This window comes from Nicotiana tabacum, chromosome 3 (genome assembly GCF_000715075.1).
Source record: "Nicotiana tabacum cultivar K326 chromosome 3, ASM71507v2, whole genome shotgun sequence".
In the NCBI taxonomy this organism is placed as follows: domain Eukaryota; kingdom Viridiplantae; phylum Streptophyta; class Magnoliopsida; order Solanales; family Solanaceae; genus Nicotiana; species Nicotiana tabacum.
The window spans coordinates 155,715,263-155,733,059 of NC_134082.1; positions in this window are offsets into that span (position 1 = coordinate 155,715,263).

The window sequence follows — 17,797 nt, forward strand, 5'->3', positions numbered from 1 at the left end:
AGATACTTATGCCTCAAACCTGCAGTACTTTTCATATAACCTGCTATCTCTTCCAAGGTCGGGGTGAGTTTAAAATCCGAGAAGTGAAATACATTATGGGCCGGGTCCCAGAACGTAACCAAAGCCTTTATAATGTCTCCTCTAGGTCTGATCTTTAATAACCCGGTGAGACCCCCCAAATGTTGATTGACCTTATCCTGCTCTGACTTGCCCAGATCTTCCCACCACATACGTAACTCCAAAGGGATTTTGTTCATAACTATTACCGGCAAATTTTGACTCGTGCTCATTCTGCATGTTTATTGGGGTGTTTAAAATTTAAGACTTATTTGACTCAAAATAAAATTAACACACATTTTTTCAAAAATAAAATAAAACCCGATTTCGCAAATAGGACATTTCAGTACTTCGAGAACGAAGATTTTAAGGCTGTGTTGGCTCACTGGTGAAAGCCTTGCAAAACAAATGACCACAGGTGGCTGTTTTTGCAAAAACGGCCTTCCGACGCCCTTTTTAAGGACATTCGGCTATTTCTGACAAGAATGACATCACTCTAACTATTTTTCAAACAAAAGTAAAATTTTGTTCTTTTGGTTATTTTTGCGAAAAGGAAGTTGGACCCGATGAGGGTTGCCTATGTATCTCACACCCTGTGAGAATCAAACTGGCGTAGTTCGGGCAAAGAAAATAAACTAATTTGGAAAACAAGACTTCTTTCTTTTGTTTTTTTTGTTTTCTTTTTCAAGTAAATCACACTAAAAACATTTTTTTTTCATTTTCTCAAAATTTTGGCAGAGTTTCGACGCTATTTGGGCACTGGTTTTTTTTCTTTCTAAAAATAGGTAATTATCTCTCTACACTGCTATTTTTCTTTTTCTCTTTTTCCCACTTTTTCCGATATTCCCGTATTTTCAGAAGCCGGTCAGCATGAAGCAAATAAATGCGTAAAACAAATAGGATGCAACAGGATGGTCATTTCATTTCAGGTTGCTTGTCCTAGACGGACTCAACCCCTGTGTTGAGTCCCCTAAGTCAAAAAAATGCATATGATGCACACAAACGTTCCTATTAGGGATCCGGCATGAGGTTTTGTTATACTAGGTTTAATGTCTGAGTGTATTGTTCTAGACCTGGCTTACCCGAGCGGACAACTCGAGCCGAGGATGAGAGCTGTGTACCGGTAACCAAAAGATCATCCGGTTTTGCAACTCCTCCGAATCCTCGTTCTATTTTGGGATATGACACTAACAGAAAGAAGTCACGACCAGCGTGCACTCCTCAGGAGAGAGAAGAGAGGGGTTACGTAGCAGTTTATATATACAGTTCAAATAATATCAAAGCGGTAAAAGCAACGTTTAGCACATTAAGCCCAAACAGGTAATAAAATCAGATAATAAATAAAGCCAATTATAACAATTATTCTAAGCTCAAATTCTGGAACCCTAAACCAGAAGTTCTGGGTGTTGTCCCCAGTAGAGTCGCCAGAGCTGTCACACCTCCTTTTTACCCGTGCCCGCAGAGGCATAAAGGAGTTTTTCCACTTAAAGGACAATCGGAACGGGATTTATTATTGAGATTTAGAGTCGCCACTTGGGAGATTAATGGTGTCCCAAGTCACCGGTTGAATCCCAAACCGAGGAAAATATGACTCTGTTAACAGTCCGCGAACCAGAAATCCGAGTAAGAAATTCTGTTAACCTGGAAGAAGGTATTAGGCATTCCCAGATTCCGTGGTTCTAGCACGGTCGCTCAACTGTCGTATTTGATTTTATATGACTTCAAAACATGCTCTAGCTTATGTGCTATTTATTCGCTTTAAAACCGCTTTTATTATTATATTTATTTTAAAAGGATTACAACGTCGTAAAAACGCATCTCGAACCACGTCGCAATCAATGCACCCGTGGTGGTCAACACATTTCGACTCCGTTGAGATTTGGATTTGGGTCGCATAAATGCGCACCCGAGTTTAGGAATGTAATTTCATTAAAATCGCGCCTAAAGAGTTTAACGCGTTATTATTTGGGAAAGGTCGTGAAATTCGCTAAACGGACCTCCCGAATTCTAAGTATTTTCATATAATATTTATTGAGGGCCCCGCATTTTGTATTTTTGTTTGACGAGGCTCGTCTCATCATTTTATTAAAAGGCCAACCTAAAAGTGACTATGATTTTCTATTTGTTTGTCCCTAAAAAATTTCCCTAATTAATTAAGAACTGAATTATACCAAGCTAAACTATACTTTGAATTTTAAAACAGATCCAAATCTACGCACTAAACGGGCCTACTTGAAAGCTGCAGTGAATGGGAATCGTTCCCAGCTTTGGAAAGGGGAGTTACTTGGGCCTATGGGGAGTAAAACAGGCCCAAACAACCGTAGCCCCCCATACCAATATCGAATCTTGGCGTGGGCAAAACAATCCAAACAGGCTAAGAGGCCAGGAACAAAGTGTTATTAACTCAAAACCTTCTGATTTCTCTAGCTAAGTTGCTCAGAACCAAAATTGAATTAAGTAGGACCAAAAGGAAATATCCATCAAGATTAGTCTAATAGTTTACTCAAATCAGGTAAATACACTAAACTAACTATGAATCATGTTTTTCCGGTTCCAGTTCGACATTCATATTCATGCAACGTTTAATTAATAATAGTGAGGCTAGACAAGGCTACATAATTCCAAAACAAGTGTTAACCTAAATATCTGAACATTAACAGGGCTCAAGCAACGATATAGACACCATGAACGATTTTCATACATCTCATATTAGCTAAGAGACCACCCTCATCACACACATGCTTAAGACTTTAACACACTACTGGATGCAATGCCTGCCTACTGGTTTCAACTCAATGTTGTTAATACAAGTGAAATCCATGAACTTCTAAACCATTTTCCTTTTCAGCCTGCTTTTAATTCCGGAATTATACCACACAAAACGAAATTAAATCAATACTATAATAGTTCTATCAGTTCAGTTATACACCATAAAACCAAAATGAGTTTAAACAAATACAAATTATCTACTACTACTCTACTAACAGCTTAAACACATAAATTCCAAAGAAGACCATTTCATTTAAGCTTTCAATTCAAACGGCTACATTGGACCAGTTTCAGGCATGTACCTGGATTGGAAAAACAGAACAAAAGAAGGAAGAGCAGTCAGCAGCAGCAGATGACACAACAACACCAACAGCAAATCACCAACAGTAATGGAATAGTTATAACAAAAACCAACACAGCAATACCACTCTCCAAATCAGAAATACACTCAAACCAAAAATCACACTGATTTGTAGAACCAAACAGCAATACGGACGCCCAAATAGAATAAACTGAGCTTGGATAAGTTCTCTCAGATTGACTTTTCCTCTCCCCAGGTCTCCCAATGCCTATCTCTCTATCTCTTCTCACTTAATCTTTTAACTCTCAGTCTTCTCTCTATATCTTTGGATTTTTTTTCTCTGTGTTTTCACTCTCTCCCCCTTTACTGCCCGTTCCAGTCCCCCCTTATGTCTCTACTCATCTCTATATTTAAACCCAACTCTTCAACCCTTTTCAGCCCTCCTCCTTTCTTTACAGCTGTAAGAAGGATCTTTTATTATTACCCCACATGTTTCTTTTTCTTTCCAGCTTGTAATATTCCTTTACTATGTGTATCCTTTAACTTTTTATCATTACCCACAATTCATTAGTTTAATGGTACTTTAGTACCCTACTGTCAGACCATTCAACTTAAACCATTTTCAAACCTTTTAAATCCCAAAATACCCTCCTAAAGTCCCTGAAATTACTGTCCTACCCAATCCCTTTTAATCTGTATTAAACCTTTCAGCTCTAACCTATTCAAACCTACCAACTAACTAAGCTGAATCCTAATTAACCAACAAACTACAATAGCTATAACCAATTCAACTTGTCAAATCAGTCAGTAATTCAAGATAGAAACTCATATCAAATCAAATGGCATAAAAAATGAAGACTAAGGGTTCAGGATATAACATATTGAACTAACTATATTGGAGAACCAATCATATTTAGCTCAGAAACAAATGAACTGAAATCAACTAGACGAGCATACGCTTAATTAAATTGGAACACAAAAGAAGAAACAACCAGAAGAGCTTTAAGGGGACTGACAGATTTAGGATAACAAATGACCAAGGAATTCAGTTCAATGTGATGAACTGAATATACCAACAGGCTCAGTTCTAAGTTCAAATATACCAACAGGCTCATTTCAACACAAAATTTAGAACAGAAACGAAGCAGGAAGGGAAATAGACTGGAATGAACTATGAAATCAAGACCAAAATTAAACTACTATCATGTTAAACTAACACTCAAACCTACCGGACTAATCGACGAAACTTATTCAATTGATCAAACAATTTATAACATATAATCAACAACGGAAAATTTGGACCAAGAAAAAGGTCTGATGGAGAAGGGAGAAAATAACGGACAAAAGACGAATTACAACGAACCTAATTTAGGCAAACGAATAATCGATTGAACTACACCAGAATCAGAAAAAGAAGCGGAGTATTTACTAGGTTAAAAATTATCTTAAACTGAAAACCCAAAGAAACGACTGATTACAACCTAGCACAGACAATCAACATATAGAAAAAGGAAAAGAAGAAGCTAAGAAGAACTTACTGTTCTTTTCTCGAATCCCACCAACATGCCTTTTCGAACTTGAGTTCCAGTTAGTATTACATGTCTATTTCGTCAGAAATAGGCTTATAATACTAACTAGAACCCATTTGATCCTGACAGCTTTGATACAGTCCCGAACCGTTTGAACCCTAGATCCGTCATTCGATGAGTTTTACTCAGATTCAAGCCAATTTGGTTAGGGATTAGCGACGAGGAGGTCAAGGGGATTATTGGGTGTGATTTTGGGGTTAAGTGGACAGGCTAGGGTTTGGGACGGGGATCTTTGATCGAATATTCGAGAAGTTGTAGTATGATTCGAGGTTAATGGAGTGTGGAATCGAAGAGGGGGGAGCAGGGTAGTTCACGGGTGTTATTTTTATGGTCATCGAAGCCGGCGCTGCCGGGTTTTCAGGCGAAGGGAACGAGGGCGGCTAGGGTTTGGAGGAGGGTCGTCTCTGAAGGGTCTGAGAGAGACGATGGGGCGATGGGGGTTTGGTTTGGGGGTGGGGTATGGTTTGAAGTATATATATGAAAGGGTGGGATGAATCCAGGCCATTCGATCTGATGAGATCAATGGCTTGGATCCATTCATAAACGGAAACGACGTCGCTTCGTTTACCCTTGAGACCGAATCGGTCTTGGATGGGAATGGGTCGAGTGACGGAGGAGTTGATCTGGACCGTTGATCAGCTGAGATCAACTGCCCAGATTGAGCGTTACTAAACGACGTCGTTTGGTTTGTCTCTGAGACGGACTGGATTGGGGCGGGTATTGGGCTGATTTTTGGTATGGGCCTGGTCCGAATTTCCCATCTTTCTTATTTGTTTCTTCTTTTTCTTCTTATTTCCTATCTAAAATTTAGATTAGATTACCAACCAAAATTAAAAAATACTAATTATCTTCTAATAACAATTATCATGCACAATCAAATACCAACCAAAATAAAATCACACAATTGGAGATTAAATTAAAAATGCAAAGTACATATTTTTTGTGATTTTCATTCTTATAAATTCAAATATTGTTTAATTAATTCCTACTTGTAAAGTTAAATCCTAAATGCACAAATATTTTTTTTTTTTTTAATTAAAGTAAAAATAATCATGCACAGACAAATACAAATAAATCACAAACAACACAAAACTATCTTATTTTGAATTTTCTGGGAGTAGTTCTCGTAGGGCAAAAATCACGTGCTCACAAAGAATAATATGGAAATGCCGGCAACAAGGCTCCGGCTATACCTCTAAATACAAAGTACATGATAAACAACGGTACATGACCCCGAAATGAAGCGGGGCTCACCAAATCAGCTGAAAGGAAGATGCGTCACTAGCTGCGACCAACACTACCTTTTATGGAACCACCTACATCCATTTAAAGATATAGCGCCCCTGGCAAAAGGGACGTTAGTGCCATCGAATAGCACTATTATGTTTAACTAAACACTATCTAGTTAGAAAGAACTATCATACAAGAGCAAAGAAATCATAAACACCTTCTCATTAGAAAGAACTATCAAACAAGAATAAAGAAATCATAAAGGTCAATCAAAAGCTTTAACAATCACCACATCATCAAATCGAAGAATCATATGACTTTTAAATAATTCCCATAGCTTTAGGTTGGGGCATTTAATATTGTTCATCATCATTCATAATACCACCACTTTTCTGAGCGGAGTCCGATCATGACCCGATCGGCTAGGTTGCCTCATTTGAGACATATACCTCAATCACAATCTCATTTTCCCTTTTTCCGAAATTCATTCACAATACCACCGCTATCGTGAGCTGAGTCCGATCTCGGCCCGATCGGCTAGGCCACCGTACCAAGGCATTGTTCCCTTCTCATTAATCATTTCGTTTCACATATATCATTTCATTGGCACTTGGGGCCACAACTCTTCACATCATTCTTGGCACTAGGCCGCATTTCATAACTCAATCTCTTCTTTCCCATATTTCACATCATTTCCACATATTTCACATCAATATCATTTTCAAAAATAAGTCATTCAATTCAAGATGTCAAGTACACATGAGAGGAATCATGAATCATGGGCATATACAATATTTTAGAAATCATACACCTCAAGTTTATTAACAATGGAACTTTAAACACAACGAATTCTCCCAAAAAGGAGGGGACACACCAAACCACAATAAAAACACACATCAGAGGCATAAACAAGCAATTACACCAATTGTTCTTGAATTACTCTTTTCCAATCATGACAATATACAATTTCAACATCGAAGTATGTAACAACTCGGATCACATTGGATGTACTCATAAGGCAAAACATTATCTCGAACAGTCACTTATGACATAAATTGTGTACAAAGCCTTTAGGGCACTTTATTATTGAAGTCATTTATGGAAAGCAAAGTCAAGGCTCATTTCATAATCTGTTTCATATTTTCTCATGTCATAGGCATCACCGAGTACAATTATAATTCAAGTTCTCGGCAAATTGGCCACACTCTATTTCCCAAATTCATTTGATTACTTCAAACATCTCTATACTTAGAGGATTTCACATAGTTTGGCATAATATATGCAGCTCAAATCTCAATTTAAGGTCTTACATTTCAATATATGAATCATATTCCTTGCACCCTTTTTAAGTTATCAAGAATAGCACACTAATCATATTGGAATGCATCTTTCACAAATATAGGGTCACAACACCAATTCATGTAAAGTATCAATCAAAGCAAGAATCCAAAGTTCAGTCTTACCACATTTACACAAGCATCAATAGAGCTCAATTTCTAAAAGATGGGATTTTAGTCATACATACCATGTTAAAGCTTTCCTTAAGTTACTACAACGTTCCGAAAATTCTAGCAATCCCAATCTACTTTGAGACATAACAAAATTAAACACAAATTAGGAAGGTATTCATGGTTTCAGCTCAGTTGAGCAATTTATCAAATACTAGTTGAGCATCTTGATTTCAAATCTCTTTTACAAGGTTTTCTTCATTTCCCAACCCAATCTTTACTTATTTATGTTCAATAATCTTCCTATAAACCTAATTTGTACATGCATGTATACATAATACTAATACACCCAAGAATCATACCTCAATAACCCATCTTATACCCCAAACTCGAAATTAAAGTCTAATGTATAGAAACTTACCTCTTAGATGAAGAACATGTGATTGAGTTCTTTGATTCTTGAAGACTTGAGCAAGATTTGGATGATTTTGAAGCTAGGCCTCTCCTTTATCTCTCTATATGCTCTCATCTCTCTCTAAAACCAGTAAGAAATGACCCCAAAATGAACCCCAAATCCTATATATTGAAATGGGGTCGGGTTATAAAAATAGGAAGATTAACCTTCCAAAGTCGGGTCTGCGATCGCATAATAGACCGCAGAACGGGTATGCTGGCCGCAAACATGTCGCAAAACTTGGTGTCCAAAACTGGGCTACACTGGTCCAGTTTTCAACCAGATTTGCGATCGCAAATCAAGTATGCGGACCGCATAATAGTTTTTGCGATCGCATATCTGACACAGGATCACATTTTTCCAGCCTTTGGTAATTTGATCATAACTTTGTGTAGGAATGTCCAAATGACAAACGGTTTGAAGTGTTGGAAACTAGACTCAAATACCTTTCATATTATTGTTCATCACATAAAACCTTATATATTTAGATATGCTCGTTCAAAGTGGGGACTTGTGCGAACTCATTTGAAATCTTAGCCTATCATGAAGTTTTACAATTTGACTTAGCCTTAGGCCTTTTCTTGGGCCCCAAATTACTTACCACAAGACTTGTACCCTTATTTACCAAGTGAAATTGATGTCCACTATGTTAATAGCACATAAAATATTATAATTAGCCTACGTGGCACCACAAAATCCTAGTTTACTTAGCGAAATTTTTCCTGGGCCTTACAATTTCTGTCTAAAGAAAGGTTGTCTGAACTATTGCTAGACTTCATCGAAGAGTCTAAAATAATCAACAATGAGAAGGAAGAGCTATCTAGGGAGTGTGTGATCTTAAAAGCCAAGTGCAAAAATCTAGAATCTAGGGCTAATTAGAGTGATAGTAAAAATGCTGAGTTGAAGAACCAAGTTCTTGAACTTGACACCAGTATCTTAAAACTTAGGTCTGATAGTTTAAAACTAAAATTAGGAACAGGTAAGAAGAAAGCTGATCACACACATCTCACCTTAGAAGAAAACCTAGAAAAAATGAAGGATGAGTTGTACATAAAGGATGAGCAGATAAGAGCCTTAAAAGAAGACTTAGGGAAGCTAAAGCATGAACTAGACAGAACTTGCAAATGGAATAAGGCTTCTGATGCACTATCCTGGCTACAAGAACATCACAGTAGCAAGAAGAGAGGACTTGGTTATGGGGCACAAACACCTAAGTGGAAACCCAAAAGCAAGTACCTCACTCTTCCTGAAAACAAAATCTACACACACTGTAGCAAGACTGGTCATTACAAAAATGAATGTAATGCAAAAGAAAAGGCCAGTCAAAAGAACAAAGCTTTTGTTCAAGAAAAAATAGGCTGCTTGGGTGGGCTAAAAGGAATTTGATTTATCCGTTTGCCTATAGAAAGGGACCCAAACTAGTTTGGGTTCCTAAGACTAACCCCTAATTTCTTTTTGCAGGTCCAAGTGAAGGGAAGTAGCCAAATATGGTACATGGATAGTGGCTGCTCAAAATATATGACTGGAAGCAAGAACCAGTTCCTTTCACTTGAGGACTTAAAAGGAGGTAATGTCTCATTTGGAAATGGGAAGAAAGATGAGATTATTGGGGTTGGAAAGGTAGGTAATACAGACTCACACTCTATTAAGAATGTCTACTTGATAGATGGCTTGAAATATAGCCTAATCAGCGTATCACAACTGTGTGACGGAGGTAACCTTGTAGCATTTACCTCTGCCAAATGTTTTGTGATTAACCTTACCACTGACAAGATTGTTTTGCAGGGAAAAAGAGTTAACAATATTTACATTGTAGATTTGTCCACTCTTTCAAAAAATAAACTCACTTGCTTGAGTGTGTTGGACAATAATCCCCTCTTATGGCACAAAAAACTTGGTCATGCAAGTCTAAAACAACTCAACAAATTAGTCTCCAAGGACTTGGTGATAGGGTTACCTAACATCAAGTTCAAGGAAGACAAAGTCTGTGAGGCCTGTGTAAGAGGGAAGCAGGTAAGATCATCATTTAAAAGCAAGAAATTGGTAAGCATAACCAGGACGTTGGAACTGGTTCATATGGATCTCTGTGGTCCAATGAGAACATTGAGAAAATGTGGCAAGAAATATGTGATGGTACTTGTTGATGATTATTCTAGGTTTACCTGGGTACTATTCTTAACATCTAAGGATGAGGCATTTGACATATTTACTGCCTTTTTTAGAAAAACTCATAAACAACTAGGTAATCAACTTGCATCCATCAGGTCTGATCATGGAACTGAATTTAAAAATGCTAAGTTTGCTGGATTTTGTGATGAGCATGGTATAGATCATAACTTCTCTGCCCCTAGGACTCCTCAACAAAATGGAGTAGTTGAAAGGAAGAATATGACTCTTGAAGATATGGCTAGGACTATGCTTCTTTCTAGTAAACTGCCTTATAGCTTCTGGGCAGAGGCTGTCAACACTGCATCTTATATTATCAATAGATGCATGACTAGACCTCTTGTAGAGAAGACTCCCTATGAGTTACTTAAAGGGAGAAAACCAAATATATCCCATCTTAGGGCATTTGGATGCAAGTGCTTTGTGCACAATAATGAAAAGGACTCCCTAGGTAAGTTTAATCCCAGAAGTGATGAGGGAGTATTCTTGAGATATTCTTCACATAGAAAAGCATATAAAGTGTTTAATAAAAGAACTTTGTGTGTAGAAGAAAGTGTGCATGTAGTGTTTGATGAAACTAACATTCTTTCTGAGAAACAGGAACATGAAGATGAAGCTATTGGACTGGTAAAAGATTTGAGTGAAGTCTCAGCTCAAGCTAAAGTGGTACCAAAAGAAGGAACGGGTGATGGAACATGTTCTTCCACCCAAAGCAACCTGACAGGGGGAACTGATCAAAGAGGAACTGAAACCAAACCCCTAAAGGAACCTGTTCATGAACCTGTTCCTCAGCAGCAGAACATGGGAGAAACATCAAAGAAAAATCAGTTGGTTGTGAAACCTCACAAGTATCAAAGTTCTCATCCTATTGAGAACATAATTACTGATCCAACCTCTGGAGTCAAAACTAGATCACAATTAAAGAATCTGTGTGCTTTTGATGCTTTCCTATCTCTTATTGAACCTAAAAATATTGTTGAGGCTTTGCAGGATGCAGACTGGCTAAATGCGATGCAAGATGAACTCAATCAGTTCGAGAGAAGTCAAGTTTGGCATCTAGTTCCAAGACCCAAGGACAAATCAGTGATTGGCACAAAATGGGTCTTCAGAAACAAGCTTGATGAAGATAGAACAGTTATAAAAAACAAGGCAAGACTGGTGGTCCAAGGTTAGAGCCAAGAGGAGGGTATAGATTATGATGAGACTTTTGCTCTAGTTGCAAGACTGGAGGCAATAAGACTTCTCATAGCTTTTGCAGCACACATGGAGTTCACTCTTCATCAGATAAATGTCAAGAGTGCCTTCCTGAATGGCTACCTAAAAGAATAAGTGTTTGTTAAACAACCTCCAGGGTTTGAGAGCAAGGAGTGTCCTGAACATGTGTACAAATTAGACAAGGCTCTCTATTGACTCAAGAAGGCTCCTAGAGCATGGTATGAACGATTGTAAAAATTCCTACTTGAGCATGGCTACAAAAGAGGTAAAATTGATAGTACTCTATTCTTGAGGGAAAAAGGTAAGGATCTTCTTGTGGTACAAGTATATGTTGATGACATAATTTTTGGGGCAACCACTAACAAACTGAGTAAGGATTTTGCCAAATTAATGGGGAGTGAGTTTGAAATGAGTATGATGGGTGAACTTAACTTTTTCTTAGGCTTACAGATCAAACAAAGTCCAATTGGAACCATGATCCATCGGCAGAAATATGCAAAGGAACTGATCAAAAAGTTTAAAATAGATGAATCAAAGGAAATAGACACCCCCATTGCAACTGCCATTAAATTAGACATAGATGAACCTGATTCATCAGTTGATTAGAAGTTGTATAGGGGTATGATTGGTTCACTTTTGTATCTAACTGCTGTCACACCTCCTTTTTACGCGCCCGAGGGGCGCAGGGGGAGTTTTTCCCAATTAAAGGACAATCGAAACGGGATTGGTTTAATTATTTCAGAGTCGCCACTTGGGAGATTTAGGGTGTCCCAAGTCACCAATTTTAATCCCGAATCGATGGAATGAATGACTATATATTACAGTCTGCGTACCAGAAATCCGGATAAGGAATTCTGTTAACCCGGGAGAAGGTGTTAGGCATTCCCGAGTCCCATGGTTCTAGCACGGTCGCTCAATTGTTATACTTGGCTTGATTATCTGATTTTATACAAACGTGCACTTTTATCTTTTAACCGCTTTTATCATTCACTGTTATTTTATAGGACTTGCAACGTCGTGAAAACATGTCTCGAACCCCGTTACATCAATGCACCCGTGGTTATTGACATATCTCGACTCGGTTGAGATTTGGATTTGGGTCACATAAATGTGCACCCGAATTAAGAAAAATAAATTATTAAGACGCGCCTAAAGAGACTATCGTGTTATTATTTTTGGAAGGCCGCGAAATTCGCTAAACGGCCCTTCTGAAGTCTAAGTAATTTTAAACAAATATTTACTGAGGGCCCCGCAATTTGTATTTTTATTCGGCGAGGCTCATCTCATCCTTATTTTAAAATGAATTTGCAACGTCATGGACACGCATCTCGAACCACGTCACAATCAATGTACCCGTGATTAGAAACACATTTCGATTCCGTTGAGATTTGGATTTGGGTCACATCAATGTGCACCCGAGTTTACGAAGGTAAGATTTATTAAGGCGCGTCCTAAGAGTCTAACGTATTGTTATTTTAGGGAGGTTGTGAGATTTGCTAAACAACCCGTCCTGGAAACTAAATGCTTCACTAATATGCATTTAACAAGGGCCCCGTATCTGCGTTTTGTTTATTTTTATCGAGGCTCATCTCGTTGTTATTTTTAAGGGATATCCTATAGCAACTATGTTTCTCGTCGTGTTTGTCTCTATCAATTGAAAGCAGTAAATAGCCTTTGTTGATTATAAAACCGGATTTAAAGTGCTACTACAGAATAATAAAACGTGACTGCATTTATGGACAACTAGTCGCAAATTATGGGCCCAAACCCAGCTCATGCGAGATGGCCCGACTTGGGCCCTATTTTTCTGATACAGGCCTAGCTGATTTTCGATTTGGGCTCGGCCTTCCTGGGGTGGAGGCCTAGAACTGATTCTTTGTTCTTTATCAATTTATATGTGACAAACTAGCAAAAGGGGAAAGAACTATACTAGTAGTGGATAGTTTACATGCATGGCCTACATTAAAGAGTATGTTACACAATTTAAACCTAAGTCTGGGATACAACCTACTACATTAGGAATATTCATCTAACAGCCTACATATACAACTAACATTCAATCCCCATACATTGATATTTACTAGGCGTGCAAGTTGCCTTCAGTATCCAAACAAAATGTAAACTATCATGCATTACATGATATTCAATACAACAGCCTATGCTTAAAGTAAACAATCTTCAATTCTTCTCTTTTTGCATTCATACTCAACTTCAAGTTACATTGACAGTATTAGTCGTGTACCTGGATGTTTGCACAATAAGAAGAGGAAGAGAAAGAGTATCAGCAGCAAGTAATCAACAGCAACAACAGATAGCAACAACACAGCAACACAACCAGCAGCAACTATGTAGCCCACAGGTGCTTGAGCATCAGACAGACAAATCCCAGAAAAAGAGCAATGAACCAACCGAAAACCCAAGATACCAAATGTAACAGCAACAGAAGACCCAATAACCACAAAACTCAGCAAATACCCAGTACAGTTCCAACAATCAAGAAGGCTAAAAGTCAATCCACAGCACACAGAAAAACTCAGTATAGTAACAATCACAGCAGAAAACACACAGCCTTCTCTTAACGGAACAGTAATGACCCTAGTTAGAATAACTGACTTGGCCAGAACAGCTCAACCAACTTAGTTCCTTATGCAGTTTTGGGCAGTGTTTTAGTCAAAGTATTCTGAAAATTTTCACTTTGTTTTTCTCTTTTCTCAAGACTAAAATGTCCAGCCCTGTTTAAGTTCTCAAATGGCCTCTTTATAGGACAAATGCACTAGTGCAGCTGAGCTGCCTGCCTTGCCAATTGGCAGAATACCCATACCCTTTAAGCCCATGCCTAAGCATCTTTGGTGCCAGCCCCTTCGTTCCCCACGCCTGGTCTTTTGTTTAATCAAGAGTTATGAGCATCATTTTATTATTCATTTCAAGCCCCATACTCTTATGTCTTGCTCCCAATTGGTATTAGTTTAATCCTAAATTAGTACCCTACTTGTCAGCTCATTTAAACTAATCTTTCTGCCCCTTTTAACACCCCAGAATGCCCTTGTTAACCCTGGACTATTACTGCCCTGCCTATTGCAGCATCAGGGCATTTTTGAACTGATGAAAGTTCAAATTCAAGACTGCCTGGACTGAACCTTTTCAGTCAGTTTCACAATGCAAACAAACCATTTCAAACAATGCTGGGGCATTCAGTCAGTGGCAAGGTTCAATTAGTCATGCGACATTATTAGCTCATTCGATTCATTAGTTATAGAAAACTGATCGACGACATTTATCGAGTCGACTATACTAATTATAACAGGTAATAATCAGTCGTTCAAATAAACAACACATACAGGGACCTAAAGGGCTTCGGACAACTTGGTCAGTCACTAGGAACCTATATAAGTTTATTCATGCGACGACTATACTAATCGGACATGCTTATCATAGGATACATTTAAATCATACACAGAAACCAATCGACCAAATAAAAGGTCTTTACAGAGATGAAAGAAATTAAGAAGCTATCAGAAAACAACAAACAATTAACACGAAGCATGCTAATGACTTAATCAGCAGTTGATATAAACGAAAAAGGGAAAGAAAAACTTACCGACAAAGTTTGAAATCAAAAATGGACCCCAAATCAGACTCAACTTCGAACTCTTGAGGTCGAACAAACTTTAATCAGGGTGTTCTCACATGAGAACACCTTGATTAAGCTCTATTAGACCTCAAACCCTTGTCAAGGCCGGCCGGATTCCCCAGGTGCATGTGTTCTAAGGTCTGGATTTCCAGATCCGATTTTTAGGGAGTTGTGGGTAGATTCGGACCAAACCAAGCTTGGTTTGGTCACGAGGGAGGTCAGGGGAGTGGCTGATACAAAGATGGTGAGGTTTGGTGTAGATCGAGTTTTGTCTCGAATCTTCAAATCCAGATTCGAGACGATAGGAGATGATTCGAGGTTCGTGGTTAGTGGATTCGTGTTCAGGGGAGTGACGGGGTCTTAGAGTGTTCGGGAGGTGGCCACCGGCGTTCATGCCGTCGGGTTTTGGTGGAAGGGAAGCTAGGGCGGCTTGCTAGGGTTTGGGGTTTCAGCTTGGGGAAGGAGACGAGTGAGGGGTGGGGTTCGGATAGGGGGCGTGGGGTGAAGGGTTGAGTTTATATATGGGGAGGCTGATTGGATCTGAGCCGTTAGATCAGATGATCTCAACGGCTTAGATCTGAAGCTGAGAAATGAGACGGGGTCGTTTGGTAGTTAAACGGGGTCGTTTGGTTTAAGTGAGGGGGTCGGTTAAAATGGTTATTTGGGTCGGGTTTTGAAACGGGTTACTGATAGAGGTCCTGAGCCGTTGGATTGGCCTGGACGGATGGCTCAGATCGAACGCCCTCATACGGCGTCGTTTGAATTGCTGCTTAGGCAGCCGGTTTTGGACTGGATCAGTGCTGGTTGGGCCTGTTTTCGTTTCATTTCTTTTGGGCCCAACCGATTTCCTTCCCTCTTTGTTTTCTAATTTCATTTTTCTTTTAAAACAAAAAAAAAATTACGAAATTAAAACTAAACAATAATGCAACATTTAACACAATTATCACAAAATATTTAAGTAAGTGAACTAAAAGCCTAGAACGAACGATGCACATATACATATGTATTTTTTGAATTTTCTTTTAACGACAGGCATTTTTGTATTTTTGTTTGATAATGTCTAGATGCAAAATGGACAGACCCACAAATGACCAACAACACATGTTACGGAAAGATCGAAAAATTGTATAGCGAAGCCATTTGCCACTATTTTTATTTTCTTTTGGAGCGATTGTCCGTGAAGCAAAAATCACGTGCTTACAGCTGCCCCTCTTTGCATGAAGACACGAAGGGTTTTCGCGCAAAGATAAAGCGAGCGATTTTTGCCCGTCCGAATACTCCGTGTGAAGCATTTTTTGAAAAAGATTTGACCGAACCTTTGCTTCAGAGGTTTCCTACATATCCTGGGCTGAACAGGAATCAGGTCAATGTAGTTCGGGAAATTTTTGGTAGCTGGGACTACCGTGTGACTGTATTGCTTGCTGTTGTTGTGCGCTGTGTTGTATGCTGCTGTAGGATGCTACTGCTCAACCGACCTCCTTGTTACATTGATCTTGAAAGGAAAAACAAGAAGTTAAGCTAGAGTATGAGATCTCATCTATCTCCAATTTGTTCTTGTTGTCTTGCTTTCTCATCGGCTAACGCTTTCCTCCGATTCCTTTATCTTGTGACTTCGGGAGAGGATGCTGGTCCTTCGCTGACATTTGAATGCCAGTTTTCATCACTTTGCTTGATCCGCGGGGAACATGCCCTCTTCTTCAAGCCTTTCCATTGTTTCTTTGGTGGTATGACTTTTCATCAAAATTGTTATGTTGGGCATGTTATAATGTTTCCGAACTTCTTCTTCTGAGACGCGTTCCTTTTTCCCTTTGAATTGCGCGCTTGCCTCTGCAGTTGTCTACTTCTCGGTGCTGGGGATTTTATTGTTTCCTGCTTGGGGATCTTTGTTGTACCCTTCCGTCTTCAGGTGGGGTACTGGTGGGCGACCTAGAACTTAAAAGTATTCCCGCATTATACTGGTGGGTGACCTAGAACTTAAAAGTATTCCCGCATTATACTGGTGGGCGACCTAGAACTTAAAAGTATTCCCGCATTATACTGGTGGGCGACCTAGAACTTAAAAGTATTCCCGCATTATACTGGTGGGCGACCTAGAACTTAAAAGTATTCCCGCATTATACTGGTGGGCGACCTAGAACTTAAAATGTATTCCCGCATTATACTGGTGGGCGACCTAGAACTTAAATGTATTCCCGCATTATACTGGTGGGCGACCTAGAACTTAAATGTATTCCCGCATTATACTGGTGGGCGACCTAGAACTTAAATGTATTCCCGCATTATACTGGTGGGCGACCTAGAACTTAAAAGTATTCCCGCATTATACTGGTGGGCGACCTAGAACTTAAATGTATTCCCGCATTATACTGGTGGGCGACCTAGAACTTAAATGTATTCCCGCATTATACTGGTGGGCGACCTAGAACTTAAAAGTATTCCCGCATTATACTGGTGGGCGACCTAGAACTTAAATGTATTCCCGCATTATGCTGGTGGGCGACCTAGAACTTAAAAGTATTCCCGCATTATACTGGTGGGCGACCTAGAACTTAAATGTATTCCCGCATTATACTGGTGGGCGACCTAGAACTTAAATGTATTCCCGCATTATACTGGTGGGCGACCTAGAACTTAAATGTATTCCCGCATTATACTGGTGGGCGACCTAGAACATAAATGTATTCTCGCATTATACTGGTGGGCGACCTAGAACTTAAATGTATTCCCGCATTATACTGGTGGGCGACCTAGAACTTAAATGTATTCCCGCATTATACTGGTGGGCGACCTAGAACTTAAATGTATTCCCGCATTATACTGGTGGGCGACCTAGAACTTAAATGTATTCCCGCATTATGCTGGTGGGCGACCTAGAACTTAAAAGTATTCCCGCATTATACTGGTGGGCGACCTAGAACTTAAATGTATTCCCGCATT